We start from the raw sequence: 18058 nt of genomic DNA, 5'->3' as shown, positions 1-18058 counted from the left end.
CAGAAATAAAAAGCTTTCACTTGTAATGTTTTCAAAGTACAGAGTGCCGTTAAGTTCCTTGTATTGTAAAAAGATGGCTGTGCAGATTCCCATGTATTTTAACAGAGAAATTGTAATGCCTAACACTACACTTCAAGGGACTGCAACTTCCAGGAAGAAAGTGGAAGTACTAAAAGGTGTACAGTAATGTGCTTACATAGAGTTTTTCCTCCCAGCCTCAATGCCCTCATTAAGTCACAAATCTAGCTAAAAGATAATGTATCTGGCAGTGTCGTCATCTGACTACGCTATCAGTGATATTTAATGAATTAGCCAACAAGTAATAAAAAAAATTATCTCCACCTAAAACCCAATGTACTTTGTTGTAATGTACCATTGTAAGAGTTTCAGGAATGCCAAAATTACTCCTAAACCCAGATGTCCTGGAAGGCATTGTAGGCTTTTACAACATGCCAGCAGGCTCATCAAAACAACATTGAAATAAAATGTTATCAGCTGGCAGATATGTGGTTGTCTTTGAGCTATCCCAGCCAGAATGGGAGGGGAGGCAAGGTGGGGGATTTATGCTTTTGTATTTAAGACAGCTTGATGGTTCACTGTTATCAATGTTTCAACAGAATATGAACTACTTTGCATGGCACGAATGAATGAGAGAGAAATGTCTAATATTTTTTTACTGGATGCTTACCATCTGATAGTATCCTCCTATGCACCAGGTCTGTCCTAAATATAAGGAAACGTAGACTTGTTTTCTGTGGCACTAGACACTTGAGGGTGATGGCTGGAAAGGGCAGGAGGCACTTGGTATACTTATTATGAACCTACCCAGAGAAGCTCAAAAATCTTACCACTCCACAGGGATGAAGGTAGAGTCTTAAGAATGCCAGCAATACTACAAAAACTGAATGGGGTGAGGCTGGGGGAGCCTGCTTCTCTTCCATGCAGAACAGAATGGTTCTGCCTTGGGAAAATAGGAACTGCAGCCCTGATCTATATCTCAAAAAGCAAACAGTCAAAATTCTCATAGTTTAAGCTTTTGAAAATCCTTAGTTGCCCATTCCCCAGGGGCGGCTCTAGTAATTTCGCCGCCCCAAGCAGGGCGGCGCGCCATGGGGTGCGCACTGGCGGTCGCTGGTCCCGCGGCTCCAGTGGACCTCCTGCAGACGTGCCTGCAGAGGGTCCGCTGGTCCCGCGGCTCCGGTGGAGCGGACCAGAGGACCGTCCACAGGCGTGCCTGCGGGAGGTCCACCGGAGCCACCTGCCGCCCTCGCGGTGGCAGGCCACCCCAAGCGCGCACTTGGCGCACTGGGGTCTAGAGCCGGCCCTGCCATTCCCTATTTGCCAGAATGCAAAATCAGTACAGGAAGCAAACCAACTCAAAGCAAGGCTTATATTTGCATGTGTCGAGCAACAACCACTAGCTTTTAATACAGACAAATTCCAGTGAACTAAGAGACTAGCTGAATATTCCACATACATTTTAAGAGAAAGTGAGAAGCTGACAGATGGGTTAAAGTACAGCTTAGTTTGTGGAGACTAGAATGGAAAAAAGGCACTGAAGCAGTTCAGGAATCTTATCTTAGAAGAGAGTTGCGAGAAATATTTAATAATAAAGTTACTGAATATGGATGCTTATCTTTGTGCTAGGATCTACTTTTCAGCGAGAAGGATGATTTATATGAATGCCTACAATGCAGCTTTTTAAAAACTATTTTGAAAATTAAATGGAAAATTAATGAGCCATATTTGCTTGGCAATAGACCACCTCAGAATGTTTATTAGTTGGCTGTTGGTCATCTTAGGAAACCAGAATGCACCTAGAAGTGTGCATCAAGCACCCTATTATTCACACACTGTCATGGCTTATTGTTATAATGATATAAAAAGGTAGCCTACAGTTGTGACCTGCAAACTTCTTGAAACTTTGCTTTTCTTCCAAAATGTTTGGTGGGTCCATTAACCTTAAGGACCCTGGAAGCTGGCTGTTTCTGATGACTGAAAATGTAACACAAACCTTTCATTTATAGACTAGCAGTTTTTGAAAAATAATCACACTCTGGCTGACAGTGACAGGAAGTCATTACCAAGCAAGGACATTCCACTGACCTATGTAAAACACAATGGTGGTCTCAGCCTAGCACCTAACGTCACAAAATACACTAATTGGCATCTTTCTTGGAGAGTCAAATAGATCAAGGACTAAAAAAGCATGGAGAATGAACTAAACTCCACTTATTTTGTAGGCAGATAATTCAAGTCTTGAGGGCCATCAACCTGAGAACTTGTACAAGCTTTAAATTAAGAAAAAACCTGCAAAACCTATTAAAAATGTTTAATAACTTTTTTCTACAAAGTGAGTTTGCTTTACATTCAGCTGCAGCAACCACTGAAGTCAGAAGACCAAGCTTGCTAAAAAGCACCAATGAGTTATCCTTATCTTGCTTCCTTTGGTCTGTAAGAATGATAAAAATCACGAGGGCAAGGAAAAAGCAGTTTGTATTTCAGAGAAACAAAGTAAGAATTTTCCACTTTTTGATTGTATTGCTAGAAAGAGGAGAGGAAATTCAAAGCAGTTTTCTTCTTGAACTCAAGAAGGCTAAAGATAATGAGGTTTTACTTTAGTTTCTCTAGGGTCGTGTTTTACCATGCTTATTCAGACTGAGTAACACCTTACTCCTTAAAAGCAGCAAAGAGTCCTGTGGCACCTTATAGGCTAACAGACGTATTGGAGCATGAGTTTTCGTGGGTGAATACCCATTCGTTGGATGTATTCACCCACGAAAGCTCATGCTCCAATACGTCTGTTAGTCTATAAAGTGCCACAGGACTCTTTGCTGCTTTTACAGATCCAGACTAACACAGCTACCCCTCTCATACTTGACACCTCACTCCTTCTGTTCTCAGCTCTGCCATTGATGCACTGTTTGGCCTTAGTCAATTAAGGCAGCTCTTGTTGACCTTAATTTACCACCTGTGTAATGTGTGTATAGCAATACTTTCATGGCTCCATTGATTAACAAAGTACATGAAATGCTTTGAGATCTTCATATATAAAGGACTAGGTATGTACAAAGATTTATAGATTATTTCTATAGGACTACTTAGAGTATAAGGCAACAACCAACTTGAGAGGAAGTGGTACAATCTGGGTCTTAATATATGTGCCAGGGAAGATGAAATGCATTTGTTTTAGCTATATAGCCTTTTATACATTGCACTTTTTTCCATATGGTCTCGCAGAATCACCATTTCCTCCTTTGGTTTTGTAATGAGCAGTGTAACCATTAAAACAATTAGTTTATGTATGCATTGTTTGTGATATACTTTCTCTTATGTAGTGCTTCACAGCCAACTATCTCAAAGTACTTTAGTAACAGTAATTAACTGATCACCCCATTAAGGTAGATATACCAGTTATTCAGATGGGTCACCGGCAAAAATACACAAGCTCTAATCAGTGGTAGAGCTGAGAATAGAAACAAAGTATTATGGCTCCTGCTCTAACCAACTCATTTTATTTCTCTAAAGAGAGGTTTATGTGTAACTCATATTACATGTACACTATACTCATTGTTGCTGTATACTCAATATCTTTGTTATGCGCAAAAAAGTGTAACCAATGCCCAATTTGCTTATTGCACTCTGTTGCTTCAGAATCTAAACAAACACACACACACACACACACACACACATAAAACACAATAATAAAACCATGAATTTACCACTCAAGAAACTTTTGCCTATTCCACAAGGCTTTGCTTGGTTTCGTTATCTAAATTGTAAAAGACACTTGCAAAAAAAAACAAAACACTGCAGTGTGAAGATAGTCACAAAAATGGGAAATTGGCAATCAAAGCAGTTTTAGGTCTAAGATAAAATTGAAGAGCTTCATTGGAAAAGCACTGATATCCTTCCTTATCAATAAGTAATCTGTCTTTTTCTAATCTTGTGTCAATTTAACTTCAAAGTAGGATTGTGGCATTCAGTATAGGGAACATGCAAAGGAATAAGCAGAAGGCATTCCAGAGATTTAGTTCTGATTTTTTCCAATTATACTGTTGAAAATTGTACTCCATGGCTCACCTCTTGGAATGGAGAAAAACAACATGTAACACTAAAGGAAGATATTAAAGCACTCAAGTTTTCTGTGTAATCTGTATGGATAATTTTACACCAACTTGTGTACCAAAGAGTGCACTGACAGCAATGGAATCTAGTCCTCCTCTTCCTTGTAATTGGTTTAACTATTATGAGTCTCTATACCCAATTTGATTAGATTTTATACTAGTAATTAAAGTTTCAATTTTTAATTTCTAATTAAATGTTTATATGAAAGGAAAAAATATGGAAGAATCTAAAACCATTTCAACAATCAATCACTAAGGCAACAATTCATTTCCACTTAAATATCATTTAAAAATGAATTTGCCTCGAAGCAAGGCTTAGTGTACGTTACTGACCAGGACAGAGTCAAGTTAACAGAGAGTCCTATAGTGGAAATGAGACATCCCAGGAATTACATTGTGCATGCACATTCTTCTATAATACCTAACCGTTCTTTTGGACCGTAGTTTTTCTTAGTAAAACTTATTCCAAAGTCAGCTTTCCTTTGTTTTTATCACCTTGATTTTCACTGGTATTCTTCTAACTCCCTCTTCCTCCTCTATCATTTTTATACTGCTTTTCCTTTCCAGTCACTCTTATTCTGGGAGATGTTTTCCATTTTTTTCCTACTCTTTGTAGTTTTACATCAGTCTGATTACAAAAAGAACTCTCCCTCAGCTATTTTTCTAGTTTCCATTATAACAGCACTCATGTTTATTCTATTAATGTGCTGGTTTCTCTACATCAAGACATGAAGTTTCAGAACAGAAGGGAGCTAGAAAACGTATCTAAGTCTATCTCCAACTTTGAACAAGCATTTGTACAATATATATTTCTCCAAGCTTTGTATGTTTTATAAAGACAATTTATCCTACTTATTCCTGACATTGTGTTTGATAGTTTATACCATGTTGTATTAGCCGTGTGTGTGTGTGTGAAGAAATTCATTTTCAATTCCCTCATCATCTGACCCTCTTCTTACCTTCACCTGGTGCCCTTAGTTCTTGTATTTGACACAGGCTCATAGGCTTGCAGCCTCTGTCCTCCATTCCCTTCAGAGTTTAGCATACTTCAAATAAAATTCCCTCTTAATCTTCTTTTCTGAAGAACACAGACATAGTGTCTCTTATCTTTTTGAATAAGTAAGACCCTTTAGTCTATGTATCATTCCAGCTGCCCTTTGCTTTACCTTCTCCATTTCTATAATATCCTTTAATAACAAGTTGACCTAAACTGAGTACATTATTCAGAACATGGCCTCATTATTCCCTTATATAGGACTAGAATAATTCCCTTTGACTGATATTCAATACTCTATTCATACATCTGAAGACTGATTGTTTGCTTTTCTTTAAGCTGCTGCTATGCACACCTCCAAAAGTTTTACAGCTTTATCTGCCATCAAGCAAGTTCTATCAAGTATTTTTCAGTGTATGGCCTAGAAGATATATTTCATTCTCTTCAAGGTGTGTGGGGGGGAGAAGGGGCGGGGGAGGGAGGAATATCACTTCCACTGCAGAGTAGGCTGAGATGGAGTCTTACCGCCTCCAGGTCACACTATAAGTTTAATCTTTTCCAGCAGCCTTTAGGAACTGAGTTGTGGAATAGCCTATGCAACCTGTTCCCAGAGGCAAGCCACCTAACCTAGACTTGTCATAAATAAGTATTACTAATTGCAAGGAGATGAAGTGGAGCTCTTGCTTGCTTATTGAGAAAATGTCTGTACCTCAAAATGTGCATAATGGCACTCAGACATTTCTGTGATAGCAAACTTACAATACTAAATGGAAATTTAATTGTTAAGTTAAAATAGAATTCTGTTAATCTAAAAGCAGAAACTTCACTCTACATGTAAACAGTTTAGTGACCAACAATTTAGGTCCTTTGGTATTTACGTGTTGCTGAGCCTTGCTATTACTATTTGTTGAAGAAAAATAAAGTTAGCTCTTTGTCTTGGTCAGTGGAATGGGAATTGACAAGAATGGCTAAGACCATATCAGCAATCTTGGAGGCTAGGGCAGTGGAGCACTGAGAACATCTGACTCAGACCTGTTAAATTTAACATAGTCCTGAAAATGCGCATTTTATCTTAATGTCATATCAGAAGTCCTGACCACCTTGTAGTACAACAGCAGCAATGGCTCTTTCCATCCACTTACCCACATAAACTCATATTTTTTGTAAGTTTCCATTACAATTATTGTTTGTATTATGATAGTGGGGACAGTCTCTGCCCTCAAAAGCTTACAATCTAAATAGATGGATAGTGGGAAGAACAACAGAGGCACCAAGAGGTGATGTGACTTGTCCAAGGTCACACACCACGTCTGTTTCAGAACCAGAAATAGAATCCAGTTCTCCCAATTCCTCGTAGAGTGCCCACTAGGTAACAGCTTGCTCAGAAAAGACAGGCAGGGAAAAAAGGGAGGAGGTGTTGTCTTATATATTAAAAATGTATACACTTGGACTGAGGTTGAAATAGAAATAAGAGACAGACTTGTTGAAAGTCTCTGGGTAAGAATAAAAGAGGTACAAAACAAGGGTGATGTCATGGTAGGGGTCTACTACAGACCACCAAACCAGGAAGAAGAGGCAGATGAGGCTTTTTTTAAACAACTAACAAAATCATCCAAAGCACAGGACTTGGTGGTGATGGGGGACTTCAACTACCCAGATATCTGTTGGGAAAATAGTACAACAGGGAACAGATTAACCAACAAGTTCTTGGAATGTATTGGAGACAATTTTTTTATTTCAGAAGGTGGAGAAAGCTACTGGGGAGACATTGTTCTAGATTTGATTTTGATAAATAGAGAAGAACTGGTTGAGAATTTGAAAGTGGAAGGCAACTTGGGTGAAAGTGATCATAAAAGGGTAGAGTTCATGCTTCTAAGGAATGATAGGAGGGAGAACAGCACAATAAAGACAGTGGATTTCAAGAAGGCAGAATTTAGCAAACTCAGGGAGTTCATACGTAAAATCCCATGGAAAGCAAGTTTAAGGGGAAAAACAACTGAAGACAGTTGGCAGTTTTTCAAAGAGACATTATTAAGGGCACAAAAGCAAACTATCCCACTGCACAGGAAAGATAGGAAGTGTGGCAAGAGACCACCCTGGCTTAACCAGGAGATCTTCAATGATCTAAAACTCAAAAAAGAGTCATACAAAAAGTGGAATCTCAATCAAATTACAAAAGAAGAATATAAACAACACAAGCATGTAGGGATAAAAAGCCAAGGCATAAAACGAGATCAAACTAGCTAGGGACATAAAAGTTAACAAGAAAACATTCTACAAATACATTAGAAGCAAGAGGAAGACCAAGGACAGAGTAGGCCCATTACTCAATGAGGGGGGAAAGACAATAACAGAAAATGTGGAAACGGCAGAGGTGCTTAATGACTTCTTTGTTTCGGTTTTCACCAAGACGTTTGGTGGCAATTGGACATCTAACATAGTAAATGCCAGTGAAAATGAGGTAGGATCAGAATCTAAAATAGGGAAAGAACAAGTCAAAAATTACTTAGACAAGTTAGATGTCTTCAAATCACCAGGGCCTGATGAAATGCATCATAGGATAATCAAGGAGCTGACTGAGGAGATATCTGAGCCATTAGCAATTATCTCTGAAAAGTCATGGAAGACGCGAGACATTCCAGAAGACTGGAAAAGGGCAAATATAGTGCCCATCTATAAAAAGGGAAATCAGAATTACAGACCAGTCATCTTAACTTCTGTACCTGGAAAGATAATGGAGCAAATAATTAAGCAATCAATTTGCAAACACCTAGAAGATAATAAGGTGATATATAACAGTCAGCATGGATTTGTGAAGAACAACTCATGTCAAACCAACCTGATAGCTTTCTTTGACAAGTAACAAGCCTTGTGGGTATGGGGAAAGTGGTGGATGTGGTATAGCTTGACTTTAGTATGGCTTTTGATACTGTCTCGCATAACCGTCTCATGAACAAACTAGGGAAATACAACCTAGATGGAGCTACTATAAGGTGGGTGCATAACTGGTTGGAAAATCGTTCTCAGAGAGTAGTTATCAGTGGTTCACAATCATGCTGGAATGTCATAATGAGTGGGGTCCCACAGGTATCAGTTCTAGGTCTGGTTTTGTTCAATATCTTCATCAATTATTTAGATAATGGCATAGAGAGTACATTTATAAAGTTTATGGAGCATACTAAGCTGTTAGGGGTTTCAAGTGCTTTGGAGGATAGGATTAAAATTCAAAATGATCTGGACAAACTGGAGAAATGGTCGGAAGTAAATAGGATGAAATTCAATAACGACAAATGCAAAGTACTCCACTTAGGAAGGAAAAATCAGTTGCACACATACAAAATGGGAAATGACTGCCTAGGAAGGAGTATTGCAGAAAGGGATCTAGGGGTCATAGTGGATCACAAGCTAAATATGAGTCAACAGTGTAACGCTGTTGCAAAAATAGCAAACTTCATTCTGGGATGTATTAGCAGGAGTATTGTAAGTAAGACACAAAAAGTAATTCTTCCGCTCTACTCTGTGCTAATTAGACCTCAACTGGAGTATTGTGTCCAGTTCTGGGTACCCCATTTCAGGAAAGATGTGGACAAACTGGACAAAGTCTAGAGAAGAGCAACAAAAATGATTAAAGGTCAGAACACATGACCTATGAGGGAAGATTGAAAAAATTGGGTTTGTTTAGTCTGGAGAAGAGAAAACTGAAAGGGGACATGATAACAGTTTTCCAGTACATAAAAGATTGTTACAAGGAGAAGGGAGAAAAATTGTTCTCCTTAACCTCTGAGGATAGAACAAGAAGCAATGGGTTTAAATTGCAGCAAGGGCAGTTTAGCTTGGACATTAGGAAAAACTTCCTAACTGTCAAAGTGGTTAAGCACTGGAATAAATTACCTAGGGAGGTTGTGGAATCTCCATCATTGGAGATTTTTAAGAACAGGTTGGACAAACACCTGTCAGGGATGGTCTAGATAATATTTAGTCCTGCCTTGAGTGCAGGGGACTGGACTAGCTGACCTCTTGAGGTCCCTTCCGATTCTATGAACATTGCCTTAATGATTACTTCAGTTTGGTTATGCAAACCTCTCCCCATTTAACAAATTTATGTTATCCCTCACTACTGAAGTCTAAGCTGGCTGCTGGAGTATTTATGTCCTACTTACTGTACATCAGAAAACAACTGTCTAACTATGTATGGCCTCCTCAATACAATTATTTCTAAACTGCCATATGTCTAAAATTTGGGAAACTTGCATTCTGGTCAATTATCGCAAAAGGCAACATATCACTCCATATATAATCAGCACATACAGAACTTGGATTCTTGCTTCAGCTTGAATTATCCACTAAGTCTTAATTTGAACTGTTCAGTTAATAAGGGCTTCTCTATTATGATGTCCCACAGACATCTTTGCCAGTTTAGAGAATTACTTCCTCCCATCTTATCCATTTCACATAACATTGCAGCACAGTCTAACAGACCATCTATCTTACAATTGTTTCCAGCTTCACAACTCTCTCCTCCCAGCAACAATAATCTTTTTCTTCTTCTCATTCTGGATGCATACCCACCAGCCCGCCTTACAACACTGCTCCAAACATCCATTGATATATTTAACTACCATACCTGAATGGACAGCAGTACACCCAAAAAAAGATGTTTTGTCATATGCAAGTTCTAATCAGAAACACCCTGTGTTGTCTACAGCTCCTTTGTCACTTACTGTGAAAACAAGTAGCACCTTTGCTTAACTAGAGGGCAGTAATGTGGAAATTCCTCTGTTTGAATTTGGTTACATCTGTCAAACTCCCTGCTGTTGATTCCAATAGTTCTCGTGCTGTTTCTTAGAGATATTTACCCCAAAAATTTAATACTGAGACATTTTCTGCTATAAATTCAAGTTCTGAATTTACCAGTATTCTCAGTGCTTGGACCCTAACTGCAAACAGCAGCAATATTTCTAAAAAAAACCCAAAACACCTTAAAGACAGTTTTCTTCTTGATTCTTTTTGTATTAACTCCCATATATTTCCATAATAGGCAAAAACTCATTCTTATACAGCCTTCTGAATGGAAAGCAAGAATGATCAGTTTGGGCCCATAGGCAGGAAATATTGCTCTCAGATCTTACGACACTCATCAAGGCTCAGTGGGCACCCTTTAGACGTACTTAGTCCACGGGAGAGGTTGTGAAGCATAGGGGTTAAGAGAACAGCAGACACTGTAGGCTAACAGAGAGAATTAGGCCTGGTCTACACTAGAAAATCTGATCAGTTTGATTACATTGGTCAGGGGTGTAAAAATACATACACCTGAGCAGTGTAGGTAAGCCAATTTAAGTCATTGTATAGATTACACTAGGTTGACAGAAGAATTCTTCCATTGACCTAGCTATCACCTCTCTGGGAGGTAGATTACCTATGCTAACAGGAGAATCCCTCCCACTGGCGTAGGCAGCATCTACATTTAAGTGCTACAGCAGCATCGCTGTGCCGCTATAGTGTTTTAAGCATAAACAAGCCCATAGATGAAGATTTGTCGACTTTTGAATCATTAGGAAGTTTACATTCAATCTGAAGGACAAACTTATTCTGTTCATTTCACCCTAGGATTTTGCACTCATCTTCCTTGACTCCTCAGTTCTTGGCATCCCCTTATAAGCCCCTGATTCTCCCAGCACTATTTCTCCCTCCATCACCTTATTTGTCTCCCCATATGCCTCCTCCAAATCTCCCCATTTCAAGACACATGAGCATAGCTGTATGCCATTTTATCTACATTCCTCTCAATTCACTTCTCCACCCTTTCCCATCCCTCTCTGCAAATGATCATAGAATATTAAGGTTGAAAGGGACGTCAGGAGGTCATTTAGTCCAACCCTCTGCAGGACCAATCCCCAATTAAATCATCCCAGCCAGGGCTTTATCAAGCCTGACCTTAAAAACCTCTAAGGAAGGAGATTCCACCACCTCCCTAGGTAACCCATTCCAGGGCTTCACCACCCTCCTAGTGAAAAAGTTTTTCCTAATATCCAACCTAAACCTCCCCCACTGCAACTTGAGACCATTACTCCTTGTTCTGTCATCTGCCACCACTGAGAACAGTCTAGATCCATCCTCTTTGGAACCCCCTTTCAGGTAGTTGAAAGCAGCTATCAAATCCCCCCTCATTCTTCTCTTCTGCAGACTAAACAATCCCAGTTCCCTCAGCCTCTCCTCATAAGACATGTGCTCCAGCCCCCTAATCATTTTTGTTGCCCTCCGCTGGACTCTTTCCAAATTTTCCACATCCTTCTTGTAGTGTGGGGCCCAAAACTGGCCTCACCAATGTTGAATAGAGGGGAATGATCACGTCCCTCGATCTGCTGGCAATGCCCCTACTTATACAGCCCAAAATGCCATTAGCCTTCTTGGCAACAAGGGCACACTGTTGACTCATATCCAGCTTCTCGTCCACTGTAATCCCCAGATCCTTTTCTGCAGAATTGCTTCCTAGCCATTCGATCCCTAATCTGTAACAGTGAATGGGATTCTTCTATCCTAAATGCAGGACTCTGCACTTGTCCTTGTTGAACCTCATCAGATTTCTTTTGGCCCAGTCCTCTAATTTGTCCAGGTCCCTCTGTATCCTATCTCTACCCTCCAGCGTATCTACCACTTCTCCCAGTTTAGTGTCATCTGCAAACTTGCCAGTTAGTAGCGGGTCAGTTTGTATTTATCAGCTTTACATGTATGTTTTAGATGTTACTTTGTGTATACTTGAGAACAGAACTCTGTCCAAGCATGGTCTATGCCTAGGCTTAGGGAAATGCAAGGAAGGGGAAGGAAAGGGGGGGAAACAACCAGTAGTGCATCATGCCTTCTGTTGGCAAACTTACCAGTTTTTCCATAGCATTTTAATTAATGTTTTCATACTTGAACAAGAAGCCCAAAGATAATGTTGTAATGTGATATTTCTAAAGATAAAGTATCAACTTTCACTTTTTACCTGTTAGTACTAAATTCTCTAGTAGGTGCTGATCCCTGTCTGGAGCAGCACAAAGCAAGCAGACATTGCTGGTCAGTTATCCCTTCACTTCTGCTCTTCGCATTCCCCTCCACAGCTCATCACCATGCATTTGTCTCTCCTCCCACATAGGTGGCGAGTTCCATACCCACATGGTGCTCAGGCACCAGCAATATTCAGAGCCTAGAGGCCGAGCTCCAGCAATATGTGGAGCCGAGTGTCCCCCCCACCTCATCTGCGGCCCCCCACACCTCCCCCGAGTATCCCGCGGCCCCGACTTGCTGCCCCCGCCCCCTGCTCACCTTTCCCAGGCAGAGAGTCACTGACTGTCTCTTCCCTGTGCAGCTCCATGTTGCCTCCCTGCAGCAACTGCTGCCACAGGGTCCTAGTCAGGGCCAGTGCAACCATTTAGGTGACCTAGGCAGTCGCCTAGGGCACTGGGATTTGAGGGGCACCATTTTCTTCGGCAGCGATCACAGCAGCCGAATCTTCGGCCGCCCCAGTCGCCACTGGCATTTAGGCGGAGGGAGCTGGGGCAGGAGAGCAGGGAGGGCTGCCTGCAGCAAGTAAGGGGGGGGCGGCACACAGGGGAACTCCCTGCCCCAGCTCACTCTTGCCCCGCCTCCTCCCCGAGCACGCCATGGCTGCCTCACTTCTCCCGCCTCCTAGGCTTGCGGCACTTAAGCTGATTGGCGCCGCAAGCCTGGGAGGCAGGAGAAGTGAAGCAGCGACAGCTAGCTCAGAGTGCTCGTGCTCGTGCACAGAGTAGGGGTGAGCTGGGGCAGGGGCATGCCTGAGGGCGGAGGGTGGGGGGCTGGAGGCTGCCTCAGGGCGGGGGGGTAGCTGCCACACGAGGGGAGTGGCACCTCAGGACGGGGGTGCAAGGTGGAAGTTTCGCCTAGGGCGCGAAACAGCCTTGCACTGGCTCTGGTCCTAGTGCCCCCCATCTCCACTGCCAGTGCAGACTGACTGAGCCTGCCCTTCCCCCTCAAACCCTTCACTTTTCTGGCAGGACCCTCCAGCAGCACAGGGAGCCCCCTCCCCCGCCTGCAGTCACTGCTCCTGCCCCATGCAAGGAGGCAGCCCTATCCCTCACCCCCAGTGAGGCTACGGTGACAGTGTGCTGCGGGGGGCGCCGGAAAGGGGGGCTCCTCCCCCAGAGCTTGCTGCTGCCAGCAGGGAAAGGGCTGGTGGGAGTCCTCCTCTCTGGCTTCTGTCCCAGAGCAGCCTGCCTGCACCCCAAACTCATCCCCAGCCCTGCTCCAGCCCAGAGCCCACACCCCAGCCAGAGCTTTCACCCCCCACCACATCCTCAACCCTCTGCCCTAGCCCTGAGCCCCACCAGCACCCAAACACCTTATCCCCAGTTCCAGCCAGGGCTCTCACCTCCCACACTCCTACTCTCGCCCTGAGCCCTTCCCACACCCCAACCCCAGACAGAGCCTACACCCCTACACCCCTACGCTCACTCTGAGCCCCTGCCACACTCCAAACCTCTCATCTGCAGCCACACCCCACAGCCCTCACCCCTGCACCCCATCCTGCTGCACTCCTCCCATCCCCAAACTCCCTCCCAGAGCCTGCACCCTGCACCCCAGCCTAGGGCCTGCACCCCAAACTCCATCCCAAGAGCCTTGGGCAGGTGGGGGATGGAGTTTGGGGGCAGTGGAGTTTGGGCAGGGGTAGGTTCTTGGCACCACCAAAATTTCTACAAACATACCACCCCTATCCTCCCATACCTACCTGCTAAGTAGATTTGGTGCAGAGGCTGTGTTCAGAGTGGTTTTTAGGGTTAAATGTCATTTTACTATTCTTCATTCTAACTGCAAGTTTCTTCTACAGCAGGGTCTGAAAACAATTTCCTACAGAAAAATTCAAAAGAATTTCCCCCTGCCAAAATGTCTACTATCTCCTATTGTTCCTTGCACAGTTCAGGGCAACTGCACTTGTATTTCCCCTCTATGGTTCAACAAGGGCACCCATACTCAGGCTTCCGGCTTCCTAGCTGTTGCCTCTCTTGGGTTGAGACCCATGTCTCTCTCCTTCCAATCCCAGGGTATCTCCAGGCTGAAAGGCTCCCTGCAGAGGTGTAGCGAGCGCCCTCCGTACCCTCCGACCGGAGGGGGCCCCGCAAGGAAAGGGGCCCCTAAATGTGGCAAAAAAATGTAAGGTATAAGTAGGTAAGTGACATTTATTGACGCTATTGCATAATCCATGTCGGTTTTACTGACAAAACCGTGAAGTCATTATGATACATCATAATGCTATTGGCTACATCAGTTGTCTGTCGGTCAGTTTCAAATTTTAGTTGGACCCATTCAAAGAATGTGTATTTGCATTCATAATGGCGGTCGGCGGATAAATGTTATTAATTTAGTTGTAGTAGAAGCGTGCTTTGTGATGTCTAAGAGAACGTATAAGAGCTAAGCTAGTAAACGAAAGGCAGCAAAAGATGCCGAGAAGGAACTTGAGGAAATTCCAAAGTTGTCAATGTATTTTGCGCTGCAATCCAATGTACAGGTACAGGCACATGAAATGGACAGCGCTAGCAGCGTCAAATCGTATCCAGAAGTATCCAGAAGTGCTTCAAGTGAGGTCGAAGGTGAAGCCAGTTGTTCTACCAAACAAACTGTGACAGATATTCCACCTGCGGCCGGGAAAGAACTATCTGAATCTGAACCACTGACTGATGATCCAGGAGATTGGCCGTCTATAATATCGGACAGGCAAGTGTGTGACATTGTTGCACGTGGCCCACCGCAGCAGAATGAAAGTTACGAATTTCCATTTAACGAGGAAAGACGGAGGTTCACAAGTACTCATTTCTATCGAACCATGGCAAATGGCAAGAAAATAAGATGTTCATGGTTAATGTACTCAGTTCAGAAAGATGCCATTTTTTGTTTTTGTTGTAAATTATTTGGCACTGGCGACATACTGCTACGTCGTGGAACATCTGCTTGGAAAGCACTGTCAAAAAGACTTCAGCAGCATGAAACAGGCAAAGGTCATCAAGACTGTATGGTGAAATGGTTTGACCTTCGGTCAGACATAGTAAACCGTACATCTATTGACCAATTCGAATTGCAGGCTTTTCTGAAAGAAAGAGATTTCTGGAGAAATGTTGTCAAACGCATGGTTGATGTCGTTATTTTCTTGTCCGAAAGAAACTTGGCATTTCGAGGAAGTAATGAAAAGCTCGGCGACCTTCGAATGGCAACTTTTGGGGACTGTTTGAATTGCTTGCAAAGTATTATACTGTCCTCAGTGAACTTTTACAGAGGATTAAGAAGGCAGAGACACATGTTCAGTACCTCAGTCCACAGATCCAAAACGAGCTGATTCAACTTATTGCCAGTAACATTCAAGAGGCCAACATAGCGCAGCTTTAAAAAGCAAAATATTATTCAGTTACTTTGGACTGTACTCCCGACGTGTCACATGAAGAACAGATGTCTGTGGTGTTACGCTTTGTTGAATGCAACGGTGAAGATGGTGTCAATATTCATGAAGCATTTGTTGGTTTTCTTAATGTTCATGATACAACTGGCAAGGGCTTATTGGAAGCATTTCTTGAAAAGGCAAACAACTTAGGAATAGACATTGCTGACATGAGAGGCCAAGCTTATGATAACGGCGCAAATATGAGAGGAAAGAATAAAGGAGTTCAAGCCCTCATGCTAGAAATAAATGACCATGCCTTGTATGTACCATGTGGAGCTCACACTTGGAATCTTGTGATCTCAGATGCGGCAAAGTCATCGAAATATGCCGTTGACTTTTTCGGTCTGATTAACAGAATATACGTTATCTTTTCTTCGTCGCCTTCACGTTGGGATATACTTCAAGAACATATGCCAATATCTGTTAAAGGGTTATCGGACACTCGTTGGGAGTCGAGAATTGATGCTGTGAAGCCATTGCGTTATCACCTTGAAGAATTGTGCAATGCTTTGTCATCTTTGCGAGAATATGCGCTCGAAAAGAAAGATGGCAATACAGCAACCAGTAGAAGCCGGTGCGCTTTTAGACCATGTTACTACGTGGCCTTTTGTTCTGACTGTGTACACGTGGTACACGTGGTACGATATACTATTTCACATCAATAAAACCAGCAAATTAATTCAGTCACTTCAGGCAGAAGTCGCTGCTACAATGAAGTTTTTGGAAGACTATCGAAATACAGGATATAACTCTGTGGTCACAAATGCACGTGAAATAGCAGAGCATATGGGTATTGAGCAGGTGTTTCCAGAAACCAGGGTGCGACGTAAGAAGAGAATGTTTGATTACGAATGTGCTGATGATTCGAGTCGTCTTTCTGCTGAAGAAAAATTCAAATCGCAGTTCTTTCTTGTTCTCACTGATCAGGCCGTATCTTCTGTTTCGTCGCGATTTTACCAACTCGTGGAGTGGTATAAGTTGTTTGGATTTCTGTACAACACTAACAGCCTGAAGCAGTGTCACAGAGAAAATGAACTGGAGAATCACAGCAAAAATTTTGAAAGAAAAATGGGAGACATTGATGCCAACAAACTCGTAATGGAATTGAATAGTTTTATTTATGTCATCAAGAAAGAGAGAGGCAAACAATTTTTTAACGTACATATACAAGAACAGCCTTCAGGAGATATATACGAATTTTTGCATTTGCATCAGAATTCTTCTGATCACACCAGTTACTGTCGCCGGTGCTGAAAGGAGCTTCAGCAGAATGAAACTGATCAAGAATATCCTGCGCTCAACCATGACAGATGACAGGCTTTCTGCGCTTGCAGTTATCTCAATCAAAAACAAGATTGCCAGATCTCTGGACTATGACGCATTGATTAACCAATTTGCGGAGAACAAGGCTCGAAAGAAGCGCTTTGCGTAAATACGGAATATGTGTACACTGTAGGCCTATGTATACATAATATGAACCCTGTATATTGTATAAAATAAATACCGCATTCCAGTTTCTGCATTGTAAGGGGCCCCGGACATATGTTCGGAGGGGGCCACGTTCTTTGTTGCTATGGCCCTGGTTCCCTGCCTTCACTGTGTTAATCCCAGCAAAAATACCGTCTGTCTAAACAGGCCTGCTTCACTTCTCTTCTCTTCTCAGAGACAGTACACAATGTAATTGACACAGGTAGAAATTGCTAAGATAAAAATAATACAGAGAAAACATTAAAAGCAATGGAATAACCTACGTGCATGCTAATAAGTTTACCAGAAATCACCCCTCACTCCTACAAGAGCTCTAGTTGGTGATTAGTCTTTCAAACCCCACAAAAGAGTTTTTCCTATAGTCTCAGTTCATCATAGCTTCAGCTCAAAACAAGCTCCCTCGTGGTGCTGTGAGTCACTCATTTATCCAATTTGGCTCTCTGAAGAGACCATGAATACGTAATCAGCCAGACAATGGGTCCCCTCTCCAGGACAAAGCATTCAAAAGGCTAATAATGGGGGGAACTCTATTGGCATACCCGCTCCTCTTAGGGATGTCCTGGGAAACTCACTTAATTTTAAAAGTTCACAGGACATTTTGAAATTATGTGAAGCTGCTAACACTTCCTAAGGTTTACTTTAGTCACATATCCTAGATAAATCACATATAATCCCTACAATAACACAAACCACTGCAGTTTTAATGGCATTCAAAGATATTGAACTTAATTCCATAAGGTGTGTCTTAATTCCATACACTTTGTCTAGGATACTGCAGGATCTTGTCATATAGGTCATAATGCCCAACAGAAGTGAAGCTACCAGGCAGCTCTTTCTAACCATCTGCCACCATCCTTGGTTCACAAGACAATGAAGCCAAGGTGCCTTAAGGGATGATGATTGCCCCTTACTGTCCACCATATTCTTCAAGTCAGCACTGTTTCACTCCCATTGGGAAGAATAGAAGAGCAGTCTTTTCGAAATAGGGCATTTCTTTTTGGA

General features: G+C 42.3%; 1 long non-coding RNA gene across 1 annotated transcript in view; it reads right to left on the bottom strand.

The window, feature by feature from the left end:
* The window catches only part of LOC120371405, a 45621-nt gene extending 31360 nt beyond the window's left edge, over positions 1-14261 (bottom strand). The window contains exon 1 of the long non-coding RNA XR_005584327.1: positions 13868-14261. This is a non-coding gene — a long non-coding RNA (uncharacterized LOC120371405). The remainder of the gene's footprint in view (positions 1-13867) is intronic.
* Positions 14262-18058: the final 3797 nt, after the last annotated feature.

This window comes from Mauremys reevesii, linkage group 9 (assembly GCF_016161935.1).
Source record: "Mauremys reevesii isolate NIE-2019 linkage group 9, ASM1616193v1, whole genome shotgun sequence".
Taxonomy (NCBI): domain Eukaryota; kingdom Metazoa; phylum Chordata; order Testudines; family Geoemydidae; genus Mauremys; species Mauremys reevesii.
The sequence above is the reverse complement of the archived record's forward strand: the minus strand, read 5'-3'. Positions and strand labels throughout refer to the sequence as shown.